The following is a 15,130-nucleotide window of genomic DNA, read 5'->3' as shown; positions in this document are numbered from 1 at the left end:
ATTTGGGAATCAGTTCTATATGCCATTCTATAAAGGGTGCTTGTAATCTAGTGAAGACAAAGAAACATGACAATTGAGAGAGGACAAGAGAAAGTATGTATTAAAGAGAAGCATCCTCAAAAAAGGTGAGTGTTTTTGTCTGGATTCACATATAAAAGAGTGTAGTTGGAAATGTTGGTAAACAACACAGCTCAGAGGGACTTGTTTGATGAACCGAGTTCATGAGGAAGGGAGTGGGGAGAGCAGTGGCGTAGGAAGGGGGGGGCGGCGGGGCGGTCCGCCCCGGGTGCATGCGCTGGGGGGGAGGTGTCGGCTCGCTGGTTCCCTGCTCTTTCTGCCCCGGAACAGGTTACTTCCTGTTCTGGGGCAGAGAAAGCAGGGAAGCAGCAGAGCCTACGCAGCTCCCAGTGACGTGCACTGGGGGCGGATCGGCCCTCCCGCTTCCCCCCCCGCTGAAAGGTAGGGTACATTTCAGGGGGGGCACTCCAGAGGGGGGGGGCGCCGTGCCCTGCACCCGGGGGGGGGGTGTGCAGCAACGACCCGGCCCGGGTGTCAGGCACCCTCGCTACGGCACTGAGGGAGAGAGAAGAAAAGAGAGTTAGAGAATATACAAAGTATGTAAATTTGTAAGTGAGATGTATGAGGAAATGGATGGGAACCAATACAATATCTTGAGGAGTTAGGGAAGGGAAGGGAAATGAGACTTGATATACCACCTTTCTGAGGTTTTTACAACTACATTCAAAGTGGTTTACATATATTCAGGTACTTATTTTGTACCAGGGACAATGGAGGGTTAAGTGATTTCCCCAGAGTCACAAGGAGCTGCAGTGGGAATTGAACTCAGTTCCCCAGGATTAAAGTCCACTAGGCTACTCCTCTACAATTGTACCTGATAAACTGAATTTTCAAAAATGCCTCCATAAATTTCACTGGATTCTCACTTTCAGTTCCCTCTAGTATTCCCCAAATTTGCATTTTCAAAGACTGTTTTCAGTCCTGCAGTTATTTTGTTTTTCTTTCATAGTGGCATCCCAGTATCTTCTAACAAGGGAATCCCTTCCACCAGCTCATCCACTGTTCTTTGAAATAAAATGAATTACACTATAATGGAAGTCACCTGAGTTTATGGATTTTGAATAGATCCTTAGACAGCAATGCTCTGACATGTCCATCAAGCAGCAAATTCTAGCTCCACTTGACCCCCCCTTTAATTGAGAAATTTTCACTTATTTGCAAGTGCTTATTAAAAAAAAGATATACATACATCTGGGAAATAGAGATTGATGTCTCTGGAGTCTATAGTAATTTTTCATAGACTTAAAAGAAAATAATACTTATATAGTGCTCTATTTTTACTTTAGCATTGTGAAATAGACATTAATAACCAACTCCTGTCTGAGAGCACAATTAACCTATCAGTTTGTTGAGACAATTAATAACAGTTTGTATTTTTACAGAGGTTTAGAGCATGCAAGAGGTATTATTGAATTGCCAGTGGATACATTTTCTAATGATTTGTGTTTTGTTAGATCACACCAGGGATACAGGTTAAAAATCAAAACAGAATTACTTAGTGCAGATGTGTATCTTAAAATGCCCGTCTCCCTATCATGTATTCCATTCCAGTATTTGTATCCCACTTTTATCTATAGAGAATCAAAATGGGTCACGTAACTTAAAAATGAAAACCCTAAAACCCTAGCTTCACACATTGCAAATCCTAATTAGAAAGGATGTCTATAAGTCAGTACCGAAATATTTACTGAAAATATAGGATTTCAATAAATTTCAAAATGGTAATTAAATGGCGTTTGAATTGATATAGGTATCAAATTCCAAATTCTACTGAAATTCTCATGAAAGTGCTTAAGCAAAACACCCTTAACAGTAGGAAAACCTAGTCTCTGTGTAAAACAAAAGTGAGGTGAAAGCCTAAAAGAAGGAACTGACAACAATTGAATCAAGGAGTGTGGACAAAAACCATTATTAATCTTAAAAGCAAAGCATCTCACCATAAACTCAATTTGAGCACCAACCGGCAACCAGTGCAGACCTCTAAGGTTTTTGCTGAATCAAACTACATTTTGTTTTCTTTATTGTATGTTCCAACAAAATATATAATGATACACTTTAAAAAAAACAAATTGAAAAGCCTTCACGTCATGGCATCTACATAATCAATGCTCTGGACAACTATTAGAAATGAATACACTAGTCATTTTGCTTTGCAAAAAATTCTTCAAATGTTCAGAGTCAAAGAAGATATAGCAAGTATCACTGCAATAAACTACTTATTTACAGGGGTAACAAAGTACAAATGAAGTGCCAAGGGCACAAGTCTCATGATGCAATGAAATAATTAATTTCCAAAATAATTGTATATCTTTAATAGACAAAACTGTGAACAACAAATCTGCAACTTCTTGATCATATTAATATCTTCAGGGAAGACAAAAGACGCTAGGAGAGTTGCTCCATTATCTTCCTCAGCAAAAGACTACTTCAATAAAGTTGACATAACCAGATTATCTGCTTTCCTGCACAGGCAAATCCATTTAGGTTTAGGGAAATTCATTAACATCAAATTAAGGAGTCCTTTAACCAAGCTGCATTAACAGGGGACCTGGGGTGGTGTCAGTGTACATAAGTACATAAGTACATAAGTAGTGCCATACTGGGAAAGACCAAAGGTCCATCTAGCCCAGCATCCTGTCACCGACAGTGGCCAATCCAGGTCAAGGGCACCTGGCACGCTCCCCAAACGTAAAAACATTCCAGACAAGTTGTACCTAAAAATGAGGAATTTTTCCAGTCCATTTAATAGCGGTCTATGGACTTGTCCTTTAGGAATCTATCTAACCCCTTTTTAAACTCCGTCAAGCTAACCGCCCGTACCACGTTCTCCGGCAATGAATTCCAGAGTCTAATTACACGTTGGGTGAAGAAAAAATTTTCTCCGATTCGTTTTAAATTTACCACACTGTAGCTTCAACTCATGCCCTCTAGTCCTAGTATTTTTGGATAGCGTGAACAGTCGCTTCACATCCACCCGATCCATTCCACTCATTATTTTATACACTTCTATCATATCTCCCCTCAGCCGTCTCTTCTCCAAGCTGAAAAGCCCTAGCCTTCTCAGCCTCTCTTCATAGGAAAGTCGTCCCATCCCCACTATCATTTTCGTCGCCCTTCGCTGTACCTTTTCCAATTCTACTATATCTTTTTTGAGATACGGAGACCAGTACTGAACACAATACTCCAGGTGCGGTCGCACCATGGAGCGATACAACGGCATTATAACATCCGCACACCTGGACTCCATACCCTTCTTAATAACACCCAACATTCTATTCGCTTTCCTAGCCGCAGCAGCACACTGAGCAGAAGGTTTCAGCGTATCATCGACGACGACACCCAGATCCCTTTCTTGATCCGTAACTCCTAACGCGGAACCTTGCAAGACGTAGCTATAATTCGGGTTCCTCTTACCCACATGCATCACTTTGCACTTGTCAACATTGAACTTCATCTGCCACTTGCACGCCCATTCTCCCAGTCTCGCAAGGTCCTCCTGTAATCGTTCACATTCCTCCTGCGACTTGACGACCCTGAATAATTTTGTGTCATCGGCGAATTTAATTACCTCACTAGTTATTCCCATCTCTAGGTCATTTATAAATACATTAAAAAGCAACGGACCCAGCACAGACCCCTGCGGGACCCCACTAACTACCCTCCTCCACTGAGAATACTGGCCACGCAATCCTACTCTCTGCTTCCTATCTTTCAACCAGTTCTTAATCCATAATAATACCCTACCTCCGATTCCATGACTCTGCAATTTCTTCAGGAGTCTTTCGTGCGGCACTTTGTCAAACGCCTTCTGAAAATCCAGATATACAATATCAACCGGCTCCCCATTGTCCACATGTTTGCTTACCCCCTCAAAAAAATGCATTAGATTGGTGAGGCAAGACTTCCCTTCACTAAATCCGTGCTGACTTTGTCTCATCAGTCCATGTTTTTGTATATGCTCTGCAATTTTATTCTTAATAATAGCCTCCACCATCTTGCCCGGCACCGACGTCAGACTCACCGGTCTATAATTTCCCGGATCTCCTCTGGAACCCTTCTTAAAAATCGGAGTAACATTGGCTACCCTCCAGTCTTCCGGTATTACACTCGATTTTAGGGACAGATTGCATATTTCTAACAGTAGCTCCGCAAGTTCATTTTTTAGTTCTATTAATACTCTGGGATGAATACCATCAGGTCCCGGTGATTTACTACTCTTCAGCTTGCTGAACTGACCCATTACATCCTCCAAGGTTACAGAGAATTTGTTTAGTTTCTCCGATTCCCCCGCTTCAAATATTCTTTCCGGCACCGGTGTCCCCCCCAAATCCTCCTCGGTGAAGACCGAAGCAAAGAATTCGTTTAATTTTTCCGCTACGGCTTTGTCCTCCTTGATCGCCCCTTTAACACCATTTTCGTCCAGCGGCCCAACCGACTCTTTGGCCGGTTTCCTGCTTTTAATGTATCTAAAAAAGTTTTTACTATGTATTTTTGCTTCCAACGCTAATTTCTTCTCAAAGTCCTTTTTTGCCCTCCTTATCTCCGCTTTGCATTTGGCTTGGCATTCCTTATGATCTATCCTGTTACTTTCAGTTGGTTCTCTTCTCCACTTTCTGAAGGATTGTTTTTTGGCTCTAATGATTTCCTTTATCTTACTGTTTAGCCACGCCGGCTGACGTTTAGTCTTTTTTTCCCTTTTTTCTAATACGTGGAATATATTTGTCCTGAACCTCCAGGATGGCGTTTTTAAACAGCATCCACGCCTGATGCAAGTTTTTTACTCTGCGAGCTGCTCCTTTCAGTCTTTTTTTCACCATTTTTCTCATTTTGTCGTAATCACCTTTTCTATAGTTAAACGCTAGCGTACTTGATTTCCTAGTTTCACTTCCTTCAATGCCAATATCAAAACCGATCATATTATGATCACTGTTATCAAGCGGCCCTCGTATCGTTACCCCCTGCACTAGATCATGAGCACCACTAAGGACTAAGTCTAGTATTTTTCCTTCTCTTGTCGGCTCCTGAACTAGCTGTTCCATGAAGCTGTCCTTGATTTCATCAAGAAATCTTATGTCCCTTGCGTGTACAGATGTTACATTACCCCAGTCTATATGCGGGTAATTGAAATCCCCCATTATTATTGTGTTGCCCAGTTTGTTTGCGTCCCTGATTTCCTTTAACATTTCCGCATCCGTCTGTTCGTCCTGGCCAGGCGGACGGTAGTACACTCCTATCACTATCCTTTTCCCCTTTGCACATGGAATTTCAATCCACAGTGATTCCAAGGAGTGTTTTGCTTCCTGCAGAATTTTCAATCTATTTGATTCAAGGCTCTCGTTAATATACAATGCTACCCCTCCACCAATCCGATTCACCCTATCACTACGATATAATTTGTACCCCGGTATGACAGTGTCCCACTGGTTATCCTCCTTCCACCAGGTCTCAGAGATGCCTATTATATCTAATTTTTCATTTAGTGCAATATATTCTAACTCCCCCATCTTATTTCTTAGGCTCCTGGCATTCGCATATAGACATTTCAAACTATGTTTGTTGTTCCTAAGTACATCATGCTTAGTACTTGACAGTATTAATTGGCAATCTTTTGTCTGATTTTTATTGTTATTTAAAGATACCCGATCTACTACAATCTCTTTTGCAACCTCACTATCAGGATACTCTATCTTCCCTGTTATGGTGATATCTTTGAAAGATACCTTATCCCGAACCATGCTCTTTTGAGCGACTGTATGGATTTGTCACACTCCGAGGACCCTTTTACTGCATCGGGTAAAAGGAATTTTTTTAAAAAAAGGAAATGGTCATGCGGTAAGTAAAGCACTTGCCGTGTGACCATTTCCTGGGGGACCCCTTACAGCCTCTTATTTAGGAGGCAGTAAGGGCTCCTGCTTTAACTTGGCAGTAAACAGGCAGTGTGCAGTGCTGTCTGATTACTGCCAGGTAAGCCCCCAGTGCTAAACAAATATATTTCTGGAGTGCCAGAAATGGTATCCCAGCGGTAGGACCGGTTTGCCACTCGCAATTGCCTTGGTAGCCCTATTGTGGCTTTGTAAAGGGTCCCTAAGGCTTCTGTGTTCATTTTCCAACTGATCTATATGTCAGTATACTGGCATCTTATCTTATATAATAATACTCACCATGAAACTGGCTGCCTGTTTCCGTAACTTTCTTCGCTTGGCTCCAAAGCCCCAGCTGATGTCACTGGACGTGATCAAGTTGGAATCTGTTTGTGTGCGTGCGTCAAACATCAGTCGCACGGACACAAACTGATTCCAACTTGATCATTCCTCCATGACTTCACGCTGTGCGGCCGAGAACAGGACTTCGGCTGGGGAAGGTTGGGGTCCCCCCACCAGCACAAGTACGTGACGGCAGCAGGGGAGGTTTGGCGGCGGGAAGGGGGGCTCGAGAGGGTCGCGACAAGGGGGTCCAGGGATCAGGAGCTCCAAGGGGGGGGGCTGGAAATCAGAGGGAGGGGGTCTGCTAATCGGAGGGAGGAAGGCAGGGAGGTGGAGTCTGCAAATCGGAGGGAGGGAGGCAGGGAGGTGGGGCCTGTAACTCGGACAGCAGAAGAGAGGGGTCTGGAACTCGGAGGTGAGTCTGGAATTCGGAGGGGGTCTGGAATGGGGGAGGGATGGGGGTCTGGACTTCGGAAGAAGGGACGAGAGGGGAGGAGGGAGGAATGCACCACCTGTACAAAAGCTAAAAAAAGGGGGGGAAGACCCTGGAACTTGGAGGGAGGGAGGGAGGGGGGATGGACGACAACGACCATGGAACACGGAGGAAGGGGGGGCACTGGAAATGGGTGGGAGGGAGGGACCCCAGGCACACACACTGTCTCTCACAGACACACACTCGCACACAGCCTCACTCACTCTGTCACAAACACACACACACACTCACAAATTCATTCTCTCTCTCTCACATAGTCACTCTCACACACACTCTCTCAAGCATACACACTCCGAGGAAAACGGGCCTTTTCTACCAGTATTTAATAAACTCAACCTGGACTTGTTTAATATCATCCATTCAGTGTTCTAGTGAAGCCATGCTATTTTTTATCCCAGCCAAGTCGGCACTCTCATTGTGGGCCAATTTCTCAGTTGTAGACTTAACCTCAGCAATATCCCTTGTTGTAATATGTATCAAATCACACAATCTAACCAGTATAAACCAAATAGTTTTCAATGTAATTTATTGGGACCTTTGACAGGGAAGGGAGTAGAGTTACAGGTACAGACAAGCTTTCCTCTATCAGCAATTCTTGCCCTCATAAGCTCTTGATATAACCCCATCTCCCCAGGGCACTCCTCTTACCACCACCTGTCAGCTTTTCATGGCCCCAGATGCAACATCTCTCTGCACTATGACTTCTGTGCCTATCTCAGGGAACACCAGGATCTGGCCTTCATCACAGTATCTATTAGGCCTGCTGTCTTGAAGCTGTTTTGAGGGGATCAAAGATACACCCTCCCAAAATGATGCTGAGTCTCACGGACCCTTCAAGAGGCATTGCTGGGGGAGAATGAGACATTCTTGGTCTGCCACACCATGAGATTGGAAATGCAGTCAGGGCCTAAAGGAAGAACAGAGAAAACAAAAGGGTCCTTTTACTAAGGGTCACTGAAAAATGGCCTGCGGTAGTTTTAGGTGTGGGTTTTGGGCGCACGCAGATCCACTTTTCAGCGCGCCTGTAAAAAATGTTTTTTTTTTAATTTTTGCTGAAAATGGACATGCGGCAAATTAAAAATTGTGCACATCCCATTTTGGGTCTGAGACCTTACTGACAGGCATTGACAGTAATCGCCTACGTGCATCAAGTCAGTTACCGCTCAATTTTCGCCGCACACCAGAAAATAAAATATATTTTCTGGCATGCATAGTGGATGCACGTAAAAAATGAAATTACTGCAATGGCCATATGGTAGCCGGATGGTAACTCCGAATTGGTACGTTGGGCGCACGTGGGTACCTACACAGCTTAGTGAAAGGGCCCCAAAGTTATCTATTTTCTTTTAAGAAACTTTACAGATCCTCTTTTTCGCTGAAGCCATTCAAGATGGTTTCCAATTAAGACAATGCAATAATCACAATATCACAATAATAAACATACAAATACATAAATCTCATCTGCTACAAAAAAGATGTTGTCAAAGCCTTCCAAAAGCCTTCAATAGATAAATGTCTTTATTCATCAGACAACCTTTTCCTGACTAATACTGCTGTTTGTCTAAAGCCTTTATACAACAAAACTGTTGTTTTAAAAGTCTTGTCGGGCATAGCCAACAATGTCTTCTGAGCACTACACAATGTTCATCTAGGAGTGTAACACTGAATACGAGACCCCAACAAGAAAGGCACATTTAATTGGCCACTGTTTGAACCAGATGTGCATGAAAGCTCTCTGCAATTTTATCTTTTCCGCTATGCCAAAGAGAAGGGGTCAGGCCACTGCTGCAGCCTCTCAGCAGCAGAATCCTCCCTACTACTACTACTACTACTACTTAACATTTCTAGAGCGCTACTAGGGTTACGCAGCGCTGTACAATTTAACAAAGAGAGACAGTCCCTGCTCAAAGAGCTTACAATCTAATAGACAAGTGAACGGTCGGTCCGATAGGGGTTTCCCTCTCTGGTCGTTTCCATTGAAACCTTTTTGCAGCGAGCCGGGACTCCAGTGACGTCAGAGAGTAGCCCAATGGATTGACCTGGGGTGGATGGAGGACCCGGATTGATCTCTGGGCTGGAGGTTTCCCTCAGCCCAGATGAGAGAGCCCCTCCCCTGCAGCCAAATGGAAGCAGCTCCCTGATGGCGGCGTCCTTGGCCCTGCATGTGAAGGGATCAGCAGGAGCTGAGCGACGAGAGGCAGTTTGCGATCCTGAGGGAGTTCTGGGGAGTTTGGAACTACCGACTCTACCAGCAAGGGCTGAAGCAGCTATTTCAGCTTCAGGGGAGATGGAAACTACAAGTAAGGAGACTACTCTAAGAAGCAATCTGATATACTGACCACCCAATTTACTACTTCATTTTCTAAGCCTCCTGAGGTAACTCTGGACAGTTTATGGTGTTTAATTGCAGACCTGGGTCCAAAAACTGAGTCAAGATCTGACTGTCTTAAAAGGGAAAATAAAAGAAATAGATGCTGGATTAAAATATTTGAATCAACAAGACAAAAATTTTCAACAAATACAGTCACTTCAAAGTAATATAGTTAAAGATCTGTCTAATTTGAGGAGGAAAACAGAATCGCTTGAAAATTATTCTAGGAATAATAATCTCAGTTTTTTGAATTTTCCTAAACAATGTGCAGTTTCCCCACGTGAAATGTTAAAAAATTATATTAAGGAAATATTGGGGGTTCCTGAAGAATAGTATTCCTCCTTTTTCACAAGTGTATTATTTGCCTACTAAACTCATAGATAACCAGCAACCCCAAAATAAGCAAATGTTGGATGTTTGCACCGTTTCTAGAAACTTTGGACACAGATTTAGTTACTGCATCACCTTTGGTAGCCACAGTGGTGTTGGCACCAAATAAAATGTGGATAATGAGAATGTTCTTTATAAATAAGGAAAAGACTTTCATGGGTCTGAGAATTCACATTTTCCCAGATGTTTCAAGAGATACCGAAAAAAGACGTCAACAATTTCTTCTAATGAAACCAGATGTGCTTCAGTTGGGGGCTACTTTTTTCTTACGCTATCCTTGTAAATGTGTGATCAGATACCGTTCGGTTAAATATGTATTCTATGAATCTTCCCATGTTGCAGCATTTGTATCATCTAAACGTAACACTGGGGAGTGATCTACCTAGTGTTTGGTTCTCGTATTATAATAGGATAGGATTCCAGGGGCACGTTAGGTTATAATTTGCATTTACAATTTCCTTAATTCTCCACTGTTTGGAATCTTGGAGTCTGTTTGTCGACTTCAGTATGATTAACGGAAAATTTTTCTTTTTCTCTTATTTCTTTAATGCTTTATTTAATATTGCTTTATGCTTAATGTTATCATACTTTTCTGTACAAGTAGTATTCTTTTGCTTGTTTAATGATTGAAATATTGATAAATTAAAACAAACACTTAAAAGTTCATAATAAAATCTGGAACATAGCTTGCTTAAGCATTGGTAACCAATGCAAATCATATAACAAATGTAATGAATTTATCCTCATCATGCTCTTTGTAAGAAATCCGGGTATCACATTTTAGGCAACCTGCAATCTTCATAGTAATTTCCCAGGCAAGCTTATATACAAAATATCATAACCGTCTAAAGAATATAAAATACTTAACTAGAAAAAGCCTCAATTTTCTGACCATCTGCCTCCTAAAATATACTTGTCTAACAACTTGTGAAATTTGTTGTGGATCAGTTCTTTCATCCTCCAGAATTACTCCCAACACCATCAGATGAGAACCTTTCTGCGATTGTTTATTCCCCACCATAATTTGCAAATGGAGATCTGCCCAATTGATATCTTCAAAAGATAAAACAGCAGACTAACATTTCATACTAGCCCATTAAGTAAACCTACAATCTAAGAGCATCTTTTACCAAACATCGCTAGTGATTCCTGAGCAGCAATTCTTACGAAGCTCAGTCAAAGTGAATGGGCTTTGTTAGCATTACCGTGCCAGGAATCACTAGCACCCTAAATCACTCATACAACCTATAGCCTTCTCTTGTTGTCCACAACTATCTCATTCCTCAGGAAAATTGAGTTGGAAGTCATCAGCATAGATATAAAATGAAAATCCCCACTTTCTCATAATCTTTCCTAGAGAAGATATTTAAATGTTGAAAAGTAAAAGGGACAGTTGAGAGTCTTGCGGAATGCCCCATTACCATCCTTTAATTTCATACTAAGCACCATTGTAAGTATTGTATTTATTATTCTTAAATTTCTCAAATTTTTATAACATTTATCATTGCTTATATTTAACAAATCAAAATTTTATAACATTTCTAATTGTTTATATTTAACATAGTAACATAGTAAATGATGACAGATAATGACCTGTATGGTCCATTCAGTCTGCCCAACAAGTTAAACTCATTTACATGGTATGTGATACTTTATATGTATACCCAAATTTGATTTGTCCTTGCCATTCTCAGGGCACAGACAGTAGAAGTCTGTCCAGCACTCTTCTTGTACTAAGTTCTGAAGCTAACGTTGAAGTCCCTTAAAATTTACACTCCAGCCCATCCATATCTCAGTCACTATCAGGGCGTAGACCGTAGTCTGCCCAGCACCAGTTTTGTTTCCCAATTACCGGCGTCGCCACCTAATCTCCTTCCACTGTTAATTACAATAACCTGTTAGCCACATTGAACCTGATTTAATTGGGATAATATGGGATATAAATGAAATAAATAAGTACTGTGGCCAAGACCTGTAAATTGAGAATCATATGGTAGCTGCAGCTTACTATTTGCCATCTGTACTAGACAAGCCTAAATGCTATGTTTCAGAGATACTTAATTAATTTCTTACTTTCTATTTCTGCTGTGCACTTATTTGAGGGGGAGCATTATTTTGGCTGGTCTGAAAGTGTCCCGTGTGAATGAATTATACTCTATCTGATCAATATTAAAAGACAATTATGTGTTTGTTTATACATTTCAATTACTTATTTATATAAAAACATAAGAATAGCCAGTGTTGAATGGCTTACAATCTCCTATTCAGTGTAATATTATCCTTGACAACAATGAATTAAAAGGCCCATCTTGACCAGTGTCCTGTTTCCAATCCAGGTCACAAGTACCTGGCAGAATCCCAAAGTGTAGCTACATTCCATGCTACCAATCCCACAGCAAGCAGTGGCATCCCCCATTTCTATCTCAATAACAGACTATGGAATTTTCCTCCAGAAACTTGTCCAAACCTTTTTTAAACCCAGATATGCTAACCATCCACTGGCAACAAGTTCCAGAGCATAACTATACATTTAGTGAAAACATGTTGTTTTAAAATCATTATCATGTAACTTCATTGAGTGTCCCCTAGTCTTTGTGCTTTATGAAAGAGTAAAAAAAATTGATTCACTTTTACTCATTCTATAGTACTCATTTATTTCTGTCCTCAGCTGTCTCTTTTCTAAGCTGAAGAGCCCTAACCTTTTGATTTTTTCCTCATATGAGAGGAGTTCAGTTCAAGCTTCTCCTTCTCACCTACAAATGCACTCAGTCTGCAGCCCCTCATTACCTCTCCACCCTCATCTCCCCTTACGTTCCCGCCCGAAACCTCCGCTCACAGGATAAATCCCTCCTCTCAGCACCCTTCTCCACCACCGCCAACTCCAGGCTCCGCCCATTCTGCCTCGCCTCACCCTATGCATGGAATCAACTTCCTGTGGCCCTACGCCAAGCCCCCTCCCTACCCATCTTCAAATCCTTGCTCAAAGCCCACCTCTTCAATGTTGCCTTCGGCACCTAACCTTAGACTGCCCCAATTTGACTGCCACTACTTGATTGTCTGTACATTTGTCCATTAGATTGTAAGCTCTTCGAGCAGGGACTGTCCTATGTTATATTGTACAGCGCTGCGTAACCCTAGTAGCGCTTTAGAAATGTCAAATAGTAGTAGTAGTAGTAGTAGTAGTAGAGTTCCATCCCTTTTAGCTTGAAACCTTTTCTAATTCTGCTGTATCTCTTTTGATATATGGTGACCAGGATTGCATGCAATACTCAAGGTGTGGAGCAATACAGAGGCATTATAATATTCCTCATTGTATTTTCCATCCCTTTACCAATAATTCCTAGCATCCTGTATGCTTTTTTGGCTACTGCTGCTGCACACTGGGCAGAAGATTTTAACAATGACACTTAAATCTTTTTCTTCCGTGCTGACATCTAAGGTGGACCCTAGCATCAAGTAACTATGATTCAGATTATTCTTCCCAATCTGCATCACTTTGCATGTGTTCACAATAAATTTCATCTGCTATTTTGGATGCCCACTCTTCCAGTTTTCTAAGGTATTCTTGCAAATGTTCACAGACCACTTGCATTTTAGCAACTTTGAATAGTTCTGCGTCATCTGTAAATTTAGGGCCTCTTTTACTGAACTGTGCTAGTGATTTGTACGACAAACGTGCCACAGCCCATTCATTTTAGCAGGATTCACTAGCATGGATTAGAAAAAAGGCCCTTAATCACCTCAGTTGTTCCAAATTCCAGATTATTTATAAATATATTATTCACCTTTCTCCACTGATAAAAATAGCCATTTAATCCTACCCTCTGTTTTATATCTATTAATCAATTTCTAATCCACAACAGAATAAGCCACACAGAAATGCCAAAAGATCAGCCCGCAAATTCCTCAATCTGAACTTCCCCAGCTGTAAAGGACTTAAATATAAGCAGGCACACGCTACTACCTTCTCGTACAGAAGTACACAGCTATGGAACGCACTACCCACAGCCTTGAAAACCATGGACAATCTAACCAACTTTCGCAAATCTTTGAAGACACATCTCTTCAACAAAGCTTACAAAAAGAACCCTTAATGACTTAATTCCACCCAACCCACTCAAGGATTAAAATACACCTCTTACACCACCCTACCTAATCACTTACCTCTCTAATTCCTCATACATCTTCTGATTACTACCGATTGTATCTTAGATCCTGTCATGACTTTGTCATAACAACACTCTGTGAGCCACATTGAGCATGCAAATAGGTGGGATAATGTGGGGTACAAATGCAATAAATAATAATAATAAATAATAATATTGCCTCCCATCCCATGGCATTTTAATTTTCTCAGGAATATCTCATAAGGAATTTTATCAAAATTTTTCTGAAAACCTAGACACACTACATCAACCAGCTCACCTTTATCCACATGTTTATTCACACATCCAAAGAAATGAAACAAATTGGTGAGGCAAGACCTCCCTTGACTGAATCCATGCTGACTCTGTCCCATTAAACCACGTTTGTCTATGTGTTCAACAATTTTATTCTTTATAATAGTTTCCACTTTTTTGCCCAGCTCCAAAGTCAGGCTTACTAGTCTGTAATTTCCCGACTCAACCCTGGAACCCTTTGTAAAAGTTGGTGTTACATTAGCCATCCTCCAGTCTTTGGGTGGGCCAGGATAGGTAAGAGAAAGGGTAATATGTTATCTGGATAGCAGATATATTTAGCTGCTGTTTGAGCAAGGCCTGCTGAATTGCAGGCCTAAACTACCTATCACTATATAATCTATATATTCAGTGCCACTACCTATAGAGATAGTAGCATTGAATTTATGGATTATGTAAAACACTGGCTCCAGCATTCAACTTAAGATGGTCACATTGCTGACTGAAAATGTATGCCTTCCTATAGGGATCATACTGCAGGATTGGCCCAAAGATGGGGGAACAAACGCAAAAGTTGGCTCAGGGTACCACAGCCCTTGAGCCTGCCCCAGCATGGCCTTAACAAATTCCAGACTATTCTTTAAGCTTTGCTAGGTTTCTCGTCATGTTATTCGTACCTTCTGAAGTATCTGCCTTGTTGCAAATTTTGGTGTCATCTGCAAAAAAATCTTTCCTGATAGCCCATTCACAATATCACTTACAAATATGTAGAAATGAACTAGACCAAGGACCAATCCCTGCAACACTCCACTGGTAGCGTCCCTATCATCAGAGGGAACTTCATTTACCAACCTTTTTAACCTCCTATGCTCCCAGTTTCTGACTCAGTGGTTCAGTTTAGGGCCCATACAGAGGACGATCAGTTTGTTTTTGATAGATCTATGCCTTGCTGAAATTGAAGCTCACAAACAAAAAAAGCAACACTGGGCCTTCAAGACTGAGACAACAGGAGTATTTTATTGATAAATGACCCAACACGAGCCGTGTTTCGGTGTTAAATAACACCTGCCTCAGGGGTCAAGGTTTGGATGTAAACAATATAAACTGTGTATGTATCCAACACCTCCGAACGGGGACGGAGAAAATCTTTAACGCCAAAAATGCCATACAGAAATAACAGCCGCAATATAGGAAAAAA

This window comes from Microcaecilia unicolor, chromosome 1 (genome assembly GCF_901765095.1).
Source record: "Microcaecilia unicolor chromosome 1, aMicUni1.1, whole genome shotgun sequence".
NCBI lineage: Eukaryota > Metazoa > Chordata > Amphibia > Gymnophiona > Siphonopidae > Microcaecilia > Microcaecilia unicolor.
The sequence above is the reverse complement of the archived record's forward strand: the minus strand, read 5'-3'. Positions refer to the sequence as shown.